Raw genomic sequence first — 12018 nt, forward strand, 5'->3', positions numbered from 1 at the left:
CAGAGCCGACGGCACCCCATCCGCAGCTGAACAAACCTATGGGGAACCCCTCGTGGTGCCGGGAGAGCTCGTGACGGATGATCGCCACTCCCCATCTCTGCAGAGGCTCCGCGACGTGGCCGGCAAGTTCGCCCCTTGCAGGCGCTCATACATCGACAGAGCAACCACCTTCGTGCCGCCACAGCTGTCATCCGCCACCCACGTCTTCGTCAGAGTCGACGCCGTCCGTCCACCACTAACTAAGCCCTACAGGGGACCCTTCCGCGTGCTGGAACGGAACAGCAAGGCGTTCCGGCTGGCACTTCCAGGCAGGGACGACTGGGTTTCCATAGACCGGCTAAAGCCCGCCTTCCTGTCGGAGAGTCCCGGCAGCGACGCAGCACCCCTTCCGCCCAAACGCACTCCAGCACGCCCTCACCACCGCAGGCGCGGCCGCCCCAGGAAGGGACCGCCCAAACAGCAGCCTCACAGGCAGGAGGCCCCTCAGTTATCCTCAAGGAGCCGCGGCACCCTTCAGCGCCCCACCAGGTACAGGGATTAATCAGACGCGTCCCTCGTCTTGGGGGGGGAGTATTTGTAAAGTCACCAATTCGGCGCCAGGATAGTGTTTCGGCGGCGCCATTAATTAAGTCTCCGCTGAGCTTGTTTTCTTTGGTGACTTCCCGTTTTCTTCAAGCTCAATTAGTCACGCCTAAAACGTGCCAGGTCACGCATTTTAATCATTTTTACTTTATGGTATTTATACGAATGTCACACATTGTGTATCACATGTTTCTTCATTCACAGGCATCAAGACTGTATCTATATTGTGTCTCTGTATGTTTCGTATTGTAATTCGTACTCGTTCACTGCATATTATTGTTTATTGTTTCGACCTCAGGTCACAGTCAATTCCATTGTCTCTCACGGCCCGGCGTCAGTCGGCCGCAATATAAGCCGCCTGGATCTGTAATAAATCAGCAGTAACCTTTACCTGCTCGTTTCTTTGACACCTTACAGTATGTCTTCATATACATCCTAATATATCAGCGCCCATCAGGTAAAAGTTCCTCCTTCAAGTAAAGATTGCTCTTGACCATCGCCGAATAGGTAAAATAAGCCCGTATTATCGACCTTGAAACCATAAACCCACGCCAATTGAAAGATAACTCAATTCAAGGACGCCTGGAGCATGGTCGTCATTTGATCTCCTTGTCACTACCAGACTTGCAACATTCAAAGAAGCGATTACAGGAGATAAGACTGTGATACAGGGAAATCTACCTGCAGAAGTCACTCCCGGAGTGAAAACCAAATCGCTTTATCTAAACACCAAAAAATATCGAGGACCTCAAATAAAGGTGTGGCGCAACATCTCAAAGATGACTCAACAATTGTAAAGTCACCACATCGGCGCCATCTTTTGTTTCGGCGGCGCCATTAATTAAGTCTCCACTGAGCATGTTTTCTTTGGTGACTTCTTTTCTTCAAACTCAATTAGACACGCCTAAAACGTCAAGGTCACGCATTTTTAACCATTTTTACTTTATATGTATTTATACAAATGTCACATTGTGTATCATATGTTTCTTCATTCACAGGCATCAAGACTGTATCCATATTGAAGTTCTGTATGTTTTGTATTGTAAACTGGACCCGTTCACCCATAATTATTGTTTATTGTTTCGACCTCAGGTCACCTGTCAATTCCATTGTCTGAACTTCCGCGACTGGCGCCAGTCATGGCCGCAATTTTAACTGCCTGATCTGTATTAAATAGCAGTAACTTTTTTTTTACCTGCTCGTTTGATTTGACAAACCTCTTACAAATGTATTTTCTTTTAGATGTAATGGAAAATATTTATTTTAGTCCTATTTTGACAGGACATATCCAATTGTGAAACTGAGTTGAAGGATGAAACTTAGTTGCGAGATGCAGAGATTATTCAGAGTGGTGCCAGGAAGGTAACAGGGATATCAGTCTCTTGAGAAAAATGGAATTACTGGAAGATGCTATGATGAAGAGGAGTGCCCGTAATGTAGAGAAGGTAATTCATTTAGGTGAAGTTAAGGAAAAAAATTGTTTTTTAAAAAATATTCGCATGCTTCAAATTACTAGTGTATTTAGATATCCGACTTATTAATACGAGGTCTGCCTCCAATGGAAGTGTTGTAAATTTGCTGTGAGAAGCAGTAGTGATGATGTAGCGACGTATTTGTAACAACTGGGAATTTATGAAAGCAAAAAATATGATTTCTGATGTTTATACTGGGAAAGACGAAATGACTGATGCATTAATTGACAGAAACCTTAATCTACAGTCGATTCCTGATGTAAAGAAGATAAGTCGGTTGTTTAAGAAATCTGTTAGGAACTACCCAAATGATTCTAGAACATGATCTGGAAATTCAAGAGGCTATTCAGGATAGCGGTGATAAAGTTATGTTACAATAATGGCGGTACAAATGACACAGACGACTAACACCATACGATGATCTGCTTTTACTGTCAAAAGGAATGGTCATAGTAAAAGTAATGTAAGTTTAAGATATGACAAGGTTTGCAGTCATTGTGCTGGCAGTCATGTAAATTAAAGAACTGATCTCAGTTCTTGTCAACGTTGTCAACTCTAAGAGTCAGAAAACAAAAAATACTCTGTGTGTGTCTTATCTCAGTTCTTTTGTTGGGACTCCAGCCAAGAGGGCAGATTTTACCTCAACATCATATAAATGTTAACTGTCACAGGCAGGTATTTAGAGAATATATTTCATGAAAATGTTAGCTTTTATGCTAAACTTGGTTTTTTCTTTAAATGTCGACTTTAACAGACAAACTAGCTATGACCGAATAATTCATCATGCCCTAAAGTCTTCCTCCATCACGGCTCGACAGCATCTTTATCACCCCTTTTTCCATAATTTTAGCAGTTCTTTTTAAAAATGTTCTTTATAAATCAGTTTCTTTTGGTCGCTCCAAGCATTCGACAGGTCTCTCTGTCTCTCTCTCTTTACTCTATCGTCACTTTTATAATAATGATACTTGAATTATCTTAATTATCTCCACTGTAATTGGTTTCAGCGGTGGCAAGTCAACTCGAAGTGATAACGAAAAGCATGAAACAGTCTAGTGTTTGTTGAAAAACTGCTGTCATTCATCACTTATATTATCATACTGTTACTGGTTAGGGAAAATAATCTTTGGCAGGCTTAATATCCACTAAAAAAATGGTCTAGTTTCGGCAATTGAGTAAATGTCTCCACCTCAGACAACATACTGTGATTCCGTCAGTATCCATTGTTAGTTTTAGATGCATGCCTGTAAAATCACTTGTAAGAAAGGACAACAAAAATTAAAATTCTCTATAAATATAAAATACAAAATGAGTTAAAAAGTTGTAGTTCATCAATTTACAACATACAAACGTTATCATTCACAAACTCACTCATCCAAATGTTATCCTCAAACACACAGATATTCAGAATAGAAATTTCTTATAACTGATAATATTATTCCATAGATGGACATAAGTAAATGGGTGTGTGTATGATTATATAGCTTTTTTTTAACCACCTGAAATATATAATTATACAAATTTTAAACTGTTGTAAACTTGCAATGAAAGTGAATGAGACATGCAAATTCAGTCTCTTAAATTGGATACTGACCCCTCCCCACACCTTTTGTCTTTATAAGACCACAAATGCCAGCAATATATTGCATTGTGTGGAGAGAATAGTCTTGTATAACATGGATCTTGGGAAATGGGTATAACTGTTACGCAGATCAAAAGACCTCTTGAAAAAGACCTGTATCTTTGGTGGACATTATAGACATACCTTGTTAGCTGGGTATTATTTCTACAAACCACTTCCGGGTGTGTATAGTTTTGTGTTATATGCACCATACGACTGTGTACCTACTCATTAGGGGTATGTCTATATGAAAATCAGGCAATGCCAATTGCAACAACACGGGTCCTGCCCGTTCAGGGGATTCTCTTCCTTGTATTCCCCCTTTATTACCCCTATAAAACGCTTACCTTTGTAGCCCGTGCTGGCATATGGCCAGCTTAATCCAGAACTCATTCACTCGCTTCAAAGAATATGGTTTTCATTCCTGTAGTAATCAACAAGAGCGGAAATACTAGAAAAGAGAAAAACTTGATGTAAAAAAAAATTGAATAAATAGATAAACACTTCGTTTAGAAAAAATGCAAGTTAGAATGGTATTATTGTTGATGTAACATTTTATTGCGTAGTTCTTGCAAGTGTTCGAGAGTAATAATGATCCTGTGTTTTGAGGGCTGTACATAAGTTCTTTATGCAATTTGTAATAATTTTAATATTAACATCATTTATATGTTTGTTGTGTGATTACTTTCTAGATTGCCACTTTTGTTTTGTGAAAATAATATATAGATACTACTTCCGTATAAGAAAGTAGCCTAAAGTTGAGTACTTCTTGTGTTGCTATTGATATGGACTGTCACAATAAAACTAGCATTGATTTATCTTAACAAGAGAGCACGAATGCCAAACTTCAGAGATTAAACACCTATGTTCCAAATTCAAAAGTTTGGTTATAATTAATTATAAATGTTGAGCAGCACTACACCAGGTTTGATTACTCAGAAGGATCATCTGAAGACAGAAGGAGACTAACACCTGTCACAGTCACTTTTTGGAACTGTAATTAAGTAAGTATGTTTAAAAATGGTAGAACTATATTGTCTCTTTTTACAAGGGTTTATTTAATATGAATCACTGTCCATCAACTCTACCTTAGCTTATAATTTACATGGTGTAGCCCACTGGCTTTTGCTTAGGCCTATGGCCGTACCTTAGTCTAGGCGTACTTATTCAGTGGTACCTAGTCGACTGCGTACCGTAGATAGGCTACAAGGTCAGGGAAGCTTCAATTATGGATGTTTTTCCATTGTAATTTTCTAGTTAAAGGCGTGAACTTTAAAATGCAGGTAAGGTCTAATGATAGGTTAGGCCTCTAGACTTACTTTTAAAGTTCGTCGTCAGACTTTCAAAGTAGGATCCTATAGATGATTTTGTGACCTTTAGTAGGTTGACATCCTATTTTGAGACCCACAGTTGGTTGACAACCAATTTTATGACCCACATTAGACTGACATCCTGTTTTATGACCCACAGTAGTCTGACGTCCCACTTTGTGACCCACAGTAGACTGACATCCCATTTTGTGAGCCACAGTATGCTGACATCTCATTATGTGACCCACAGTAGACTGAGATCCCATTTTGTGACCCACAGTAGACTGACATCCCATTTTTGTGAACCTACAGTAGTTTGACATGCCATTTTATATGACCTACAGTAGGCTAACATCCCATTTTGTGACCAACCCAACACAGTATCCCAGTCTGACATCCCACTTTGAGGCCTATAACACTATGCATGCACCATAGCATTCCAGGATGGCCAGCATACAAAAACATAATCAGTTCAGATGTTAATTACAGTCAACCGACAAAAAATAATGGTAAATTCTTGATAAGCACCCAAAATACTATAGGAAAAGTCAATTTTAAAGGAAATATCCAGTGCGAAGCTGTTTAGTTCTGCTGAGGCCTACTGTAGGCCGACATCCTACTTTGTGGCCTACAGTAGGCTGACATCCCACAGGACAGCCATTTAACAAGTTGATTGATTGATTGATGATTGATTGTCTTTTTGGCCTACAGATTCTGACATCCCATTCATGTTTTTTTACAGTTGTGTTTCCCATTATGTGGCCTAGATTGGCTTTATGCCATCACATTGTGGCCAGTTGGCTTTCGTATGACAGAGAGAGTGGCCTACAGTAGGCTGACATCTTATTTTGGCCTACAGTTTGAATGTCACCACTTTGTCGCCTACAGTTTCTGACATCCCACTTTCGTGGCCTAGCAGTAGGCTGATGGTCAGCTCACTGGTGTGGCCTAAACTATTTGGCTGGCATAATAATTTCGTCTGCAGGTTCCTCACAGAGATCCAGTTGGCAGCAGTGTGAGTACAAAGACGTATCGATACACTTTGTTCGTTGAGTCTTTTTCTTGTAGCTTTTGGCACTGGGATGAATAATACTAGACAGGAATGTTCCACAAAAAAAAATGCCTTTGTGAATGTTTGGTGAAATCTAGGGATATCGGCAGCAGGCCGACGCTCTTCTCTCTCTCTGGCTCTCTCTCTCTCTCTCTCTGTCTCTCAGTCTTCCCTTCTTCTTTTGGAATGGCGGCATTTCAGGCAACATCAATCTTTCATCACTCAGATATCATCCCATTTTCTTTAACCTCATTTGTCAGTCGTTAGACTTTCCACTTCTTTCATCCACTCAGAATTCAGACAACGTTCAATCGAGGCCGAGAGCAGGCAGACATCCCACTTTGAGAGAGAGAGAGCAGGCAGACATCCCAACACTTTGCAGCAAAGGCAGACATCCCACTTGTGTGTTCCCAGCAGGCAGACATCCCACTTTTTTGTCAAATCAGCAGGCAGACATCCCACTTTGTGGCCGGCAGCAGGCAGACATCCCACTTTGTGGCATAGTGTCCAAACAATCCCCTGTTCATGATTCAGAAAGCAGTTCAACATCCCACTTCACAGCTCGAGGAGGCAAGTGGGAGAGATCCTGCCTTGACCTATTCCTGTGAGCGCAGATTTCCCACTTTAGCTTCGTTTGTATCAGGCAGACATCCCATTTTCGCCTCCGCAGGCTGACATCCCACTTTTACAGTTTTTAATGCTAGACACCACTCCCACAAGCCCTATGTTCAATACCAGCCCCATTGGAATGAATGGTAAAATGTTCCGTTCCAATCCTTGGAAGATTGAGCTGCCAATCCCAACATTGTTTATTATAAAAATCTCTAACTGAATTGATGAAAATGTTATGGTAATGCAGTATAAATACAGTTGTATTTGGCTTGGTTTTATCATTTAAGAAAATTAATGATAAAGTAAACCTCTCTTATGGGTGTTCTAAAAATTTTCAAAATCCTTTGTTTATGTTAACACTGGCACGCAGATCTCACTCATGTTCATTTGTACCTTGGTTTCCACAGAAATTCTTCCCTATCAGGTTGAAAATGTTGCAAAAACATGTGTGGAGAAGTTTTCTTTATAAGAAAGTAATTTTTGTATTTTAATAATAGCCAACTCACTCCCAAAATAATAATGTATGCACCTTAATTTAGAGAATTTTAGACCCATTGGTATACCACTATGCCATTTTACTACTGGTCATTTCAATTTTAGTGGTTCAACATGGAGGCCTTGTGTAGTAGCAATAGTAGCATCAGCCGAAGCATTGATAATTTAGTGTATTTTCCTAACTACTGGATATAGAAAATGGTAACAAGGTCCTGCCCACTAGCCTATGCAGGACTCAAGGAAACAACGGATGTGTAAAGTCACCACAACTCCCCGCCCGTATGTTTCCGTTGCCTATTATGTTTAGCTGAGCATGTTTTCTTTGGTGACTTCCCAAGATCTTCAAACTCAGTCACGCCAAAACGAGAGGCACTTCATGTCAAAGATTTTTAACCATTTTAAATTAATTTAAAAATGTCAGCCTCTTTGTTATGTGGGATATGTTTCTTCATTCACTCATCAAGACTGTCTCTATTGTAGTTCTGTATGTTTTTGTTTGTAATTTATAAAATAACTGCATATAAGTTTATTGGATAAACCAGGTCACTGTTGCAATTTGCTCATTGTCTCTCGCCGGCTGCAAATGTGGTTACTGCTCTAAACTGACTGGACCTGTAATTTTAAATTGCTGTAAATTTTGCCTGCTATATTTTTGAATCGTTTTGGTGACCCCGGAGTATCCCGGCCATTAACAGACCGATGGCTTTCTTGGCTCAGGATTTCTCCAAAACGTCTTAGCGGTTAATTTGTTTTTAACCAGCGTTTGAACGAAAGACTCGCGATGGATATACCCCACCAGCGGAAATTAAAAAAAATTAAATAATTCGTCAAAATTCATTGATTATTTTACAATAATTAAATAATTCCAAAATTCGTTGATTATTTTACAGTAATTACAGCTGGACACGAATATCCCCTCCTTCATAGCAGTAAATTGAAGACCCGCGGCCTAAAACGTGACATTACAGCATTTAAGATCACACCCGGCGTTAGCATCGAGGCCCTCCCGCAACTCCACACCAGCTCTCATTAAAGTATTTAACACAATGGTATGTTGTTTTCACTAAAGTAAAAGCAGAAACTCGCCGCCGTTTTGAGAGGGGAACCCATCGATGAGGCTGAGAGGGTGGAGAGCCACTTCAGAATCGCGGACCTGACGGATGAAAATATACAGTTTTTGTTTCTCATCTCTCAACGCTGCCTGAACTGTGCATGTTGGCAAAAACTCATCTCGCAGAAACCGGCATGACACACACCCAGTTTTATCCATCACCACAAAACTTTCAAAGACTTGCTCCTATCGACGATTTTAGGCGCCTTTGGACGCTTGTTCGATTTCCATTAATAATCGCCATTGGTTCAATTCAAGAGACACTCTCAAGCATGTCTCAAAAGGATCTCCTGTCACCTGTCCTTGACTTGAGTGGAACAAAGAACGCAACAGGAGATAAGCCTTACGGGTCTACTGAACCCAGAGCCAAGGCTTCACAGCTCTGACTAAAACCGACCACCGATTCAGCCGGTCAGACTCTTGGGCCAGCCTGAAGAGGCGGCCTCTGAGCAGCCCGGGAGGTCTGCAACTCGCTCACTGTTTCATTTTAACAGACGCTCACCAAAACAGCAGATGGATGTTTATATTTCTTCGCTTATCATAAGTTTTACAAAGGATAGGAAAGTTTTGATCAACCATAGCTCGTTATTAATTGTACAAAAATCGTGATTTTCGAAACCAGTAACATAAAACACAAAGGCCATGGCAACCGAAGAACCCAGGGCCTCAAAAATTTCATTTTTATACCTGTTTTAACATATCGTCCGGATTTTGCAGGATGATGCTGGTCGACAAGGGGCCTTTAAAACTCGGTCTTCCCAGCATCCAGAGATTCACCGCAACCAGACACCAGACCCGCCGCTTTTAGATGGCTGATAACGGAACCCCCCAGAATATCCCTCGGCATCAGGCCCCTGCGATCCCATCCTTGGCCAGAGTTTGGGACTTCAGTGCCGAGAGAGAGACGGGAACCCTGCTCCTGAGGGCCGATTTTCTGGCGCCAATTAGCGACGGCCTGCTAGTTTGGCGTTTCGACAGTATTTACCTTATTATTATGACTCCTGCATTTTCTGCACATGTTAACAGCGGGACCCAGACCCACCATCAGCGACTGTCGCCCCACCCAGTATCATATACACGTATGTCGGAGTTTCTGATAAGAAAAAATTAATAATCATATGGATACATCTGGTTGTCCCCGCCCAATTTAGTCTAGATGAGAAATTTGCATTCTGTAGGCACCATGATAAATAACAAAGGGCTAAATAATTATGAGTTCATTTCCGCATGGCTTCCCTTCTCAGGTCAATAACAGTCTGATGGTTTTTATTGTTCATTCAATGAACGATAGTACATCTTTTTATTTCTTACCTGGATCTGTAATAAAGTAACAGTAACTATTACCTGCTTGTTTCTTTGACATTTGTTTGAGATGTTGTAAAGATTTATTCCTCTACCCCATGAGTACCCATGATAAAGATTGGCTATCCTCAGAATGAACTTGTTAACATCAGCCACCCTCAAAATATTAAATTAAGATAAACAACCTCCAGGTACTCTGGGGTTGCTTTTTTCTTATCAACGTTGTAAAGATCACCCCAACAATGATGATTATTAAATTAAGGATAGATAAATAACCCAGCAGTAGAGCATTTTATTGAAAAATAAAAATAGCAATTTGGTAATATTACAAAATTAAAAAGCAAAATTTGGCAAATATTTCAAAATTAAAAAGTAAAACGTTAAATTTAAGAATATTGATCAGCAATTGCCCTGTAGAATGCATGAAACGTGTCTTGTTCATTTTCTCTTTCTTTCCACATAAATTCTTGAAGATATGCATGCGAAATTCCCTTTGCAACCTTGCATGCTCTTGATCCTTATTTTATGCCTTCCCAATAATGATTGCTTGTGACGATATGTAAAAACTGTATGTGGGTCCACAAAACAAACAGAATGATTGACTGTATGATGCTTTTACCTTAGATCTCGCTGAATATTTGAGTATGCCTTCCATAAGTCACTATGAATAACTGTTCCTGACCTAACCACTTTTTTATTAAGTAATATCATGGCATTTCAAGATTTTACTATCTCCATGTAACCTAAAATGGCACTGTACTTGTATCCACAAGACCAAAGACCCAATAGGCTCCTTGGCTGCAAATGTCTCTATGGTACTTAGGCTTATGCTTAAAGCATGATTCGTTAATTTGAACAATCAGTCCTGCACCTGCCAAGCTGAATGGCGGCTTTTTGCGAAGAATTTTTCTTTCACGGAAAAAACTATAAAATCTACTACTGTTACTCTTGAAAAGATTCCAGAGATTTACAGCCTGAGTAACACATATCTTCACACCAATAGAATATTACTTCTATCCATTTCTGTAGTGACAATCTTGATCGGAAAAAACGAGTCTTTACGAACACTGCGTGGTTTGTTTGTATTTTGCACATCGTCTTTCTGCAACTGACATTTCCATCAAGTCATTTATCTTGTATTGATGAGCATCCTGTCCAGTTCATTGCAGTCTTACACTTGCTGCAATCCATTTCAATCCTCAATAATCCATACTGCTTCATCCAGTTTATAACTGTTAGTGGATCCTCAACTGTAAATATGGTTTTATAACATCCTGGTATGTTGGGGTTGAGCTGTAACTAAAGGGTGTTCTCTTAACAAATATATTGGAGAACTAAACTGTAAACTGTAACCCCTTTTCCAAGAAAAAGGCTTGCTAAAATTTGTTAATTCTTTAAACAAAGCTTGTAAAGATTGGCCATCCTCAGAATGAGCTTGTTAACATCAGCCACCCCAAATATTAGCTTGTTAAGATAAACAACCCTCAGGTACTCTGGGGTTGCTGTTCTTTACAACGTCCGAAACAACTTAGCAGAGAGCGCAATTCGTTTCCTGCTGGCTTCCGATCAACATCGGAAGTTTTACGCAGCTGCTGCTTCATTTTTTGGTTAGTTATTGGCCCGAATTTGGTGAAGTATTCAGGATCTGTCACATTGTGGCTTTCTGTCATTGATGAATTGTTGTTTCGGGTTAACTATAGGAATTACTTTAGTTAACGATGTCGGATCCCAGTTCATCTAGTGTTCGATTCTGTTCTGAGGAATGTAGAACTAGGCTAACTAAGCTTTCATACGATTCTCATACAAAATGCACTAAATGTAGGGGGCAAGAATGTAGTAAGGATGATATTTGCATAGAGTGTCAGGATTGGGATGATGAGAAATGGAAAACTTTGAAATCTCATCTAGAAAAATTAGGAAGAGGAAAGCAGCCATTAGGGCTGAGAATAGGACCAATGCAGATTCCATTCCTTTGGATAATGTAGGGAATGATAGAATTACCACTCCTCCAATTCCTCCTCCTTCTCCTATCCTAAGTCCTCCTACTTTACCATCTACAGGCAGTCCCCGGTTATCGGCAGGGTTCCGTTCCTGAGGGTGTGATGATAACCGAAAATGGGCGATTTTGGCAATTTTTGGGGGTTATTGGTGCCGAAAACCGCCGATTTTCGGTTATCGGCACCTCTGTTAGGTATGTATCGGCGCCAATACCCAATTATCGGTGCCGATAAGCGGATTTTCGTCGCTAGACAAGCCCCATAAAACCGAATCGCTGTTAACCGAGCCCGCCGCTAACCAGGGACTGCCTGTATTCCTGTTATCAGGTTCCCTATCCTAAGTCCTTCTGCTTTACCATCTACTCCTGTTCCAGGTTCCCATGATGCCGCTCTTGGTGCCATTGTCAGCCTTGAATCAAATTTAGATCAGAAGTGTAGTGTGTTATCTAATACAATTATGGAAATGGG

The 12018-nt window shown here is 40.4% G+C and overlaps 2 protein-coding genes across 7 annotated transcripts in view; both read left to right on the forward strand.

Annotated features, from left to right (window-relative positions):
• The window catches only part of LOC136852576 (uncharacterized protein DDB_G0283697-like), a 45554-nt gene that overhangs the window by 8846 nt on the left and 24690 nt on the right, over nucleotides 1-12018 (forward strand). The window lies entirely within an intron of this gene.
• Nucleotides 3800-12018, forward strand: part of LOC136852573 (lon protease homolog 2, peroxisomal-like) — a 186521-nt gene continuing 178302 nt past the window's right edge. For 2 of the 6 annotated variants that reach the window (XM_067127375.1, XM_067127379.1), the window contains exon 1: nucleotides 4577-4676. The gene's annotated coding sequence lies outside the window, so the exon portion shown is untranslated. Of the gene's footprint in view, nucleotides 3855-4576; nucleotides 4677-12018 lie in introns of those variants that run through there. The other 4 variants (XM_067127377.1, XM_067127380.1, XM_067127378.1 and 1 more) reach the window with 3 other exon arrangements.

This window comes from Macrobrachium rosenbergii, chromosome 25 (genome assembly GCF_040412425.1).
Source record: "Macrobrachium rosenbergii isolate ZJJX-2024 chromosome 25, ASM4041242v1, whole genome shotgun sequence".
NCBI lineage: Eukaryota > Metazoa > Arthropoda > Malacostraca > Decapoda > Palaemonidae > Macrobrachium > Macrobrachium rosenbergii.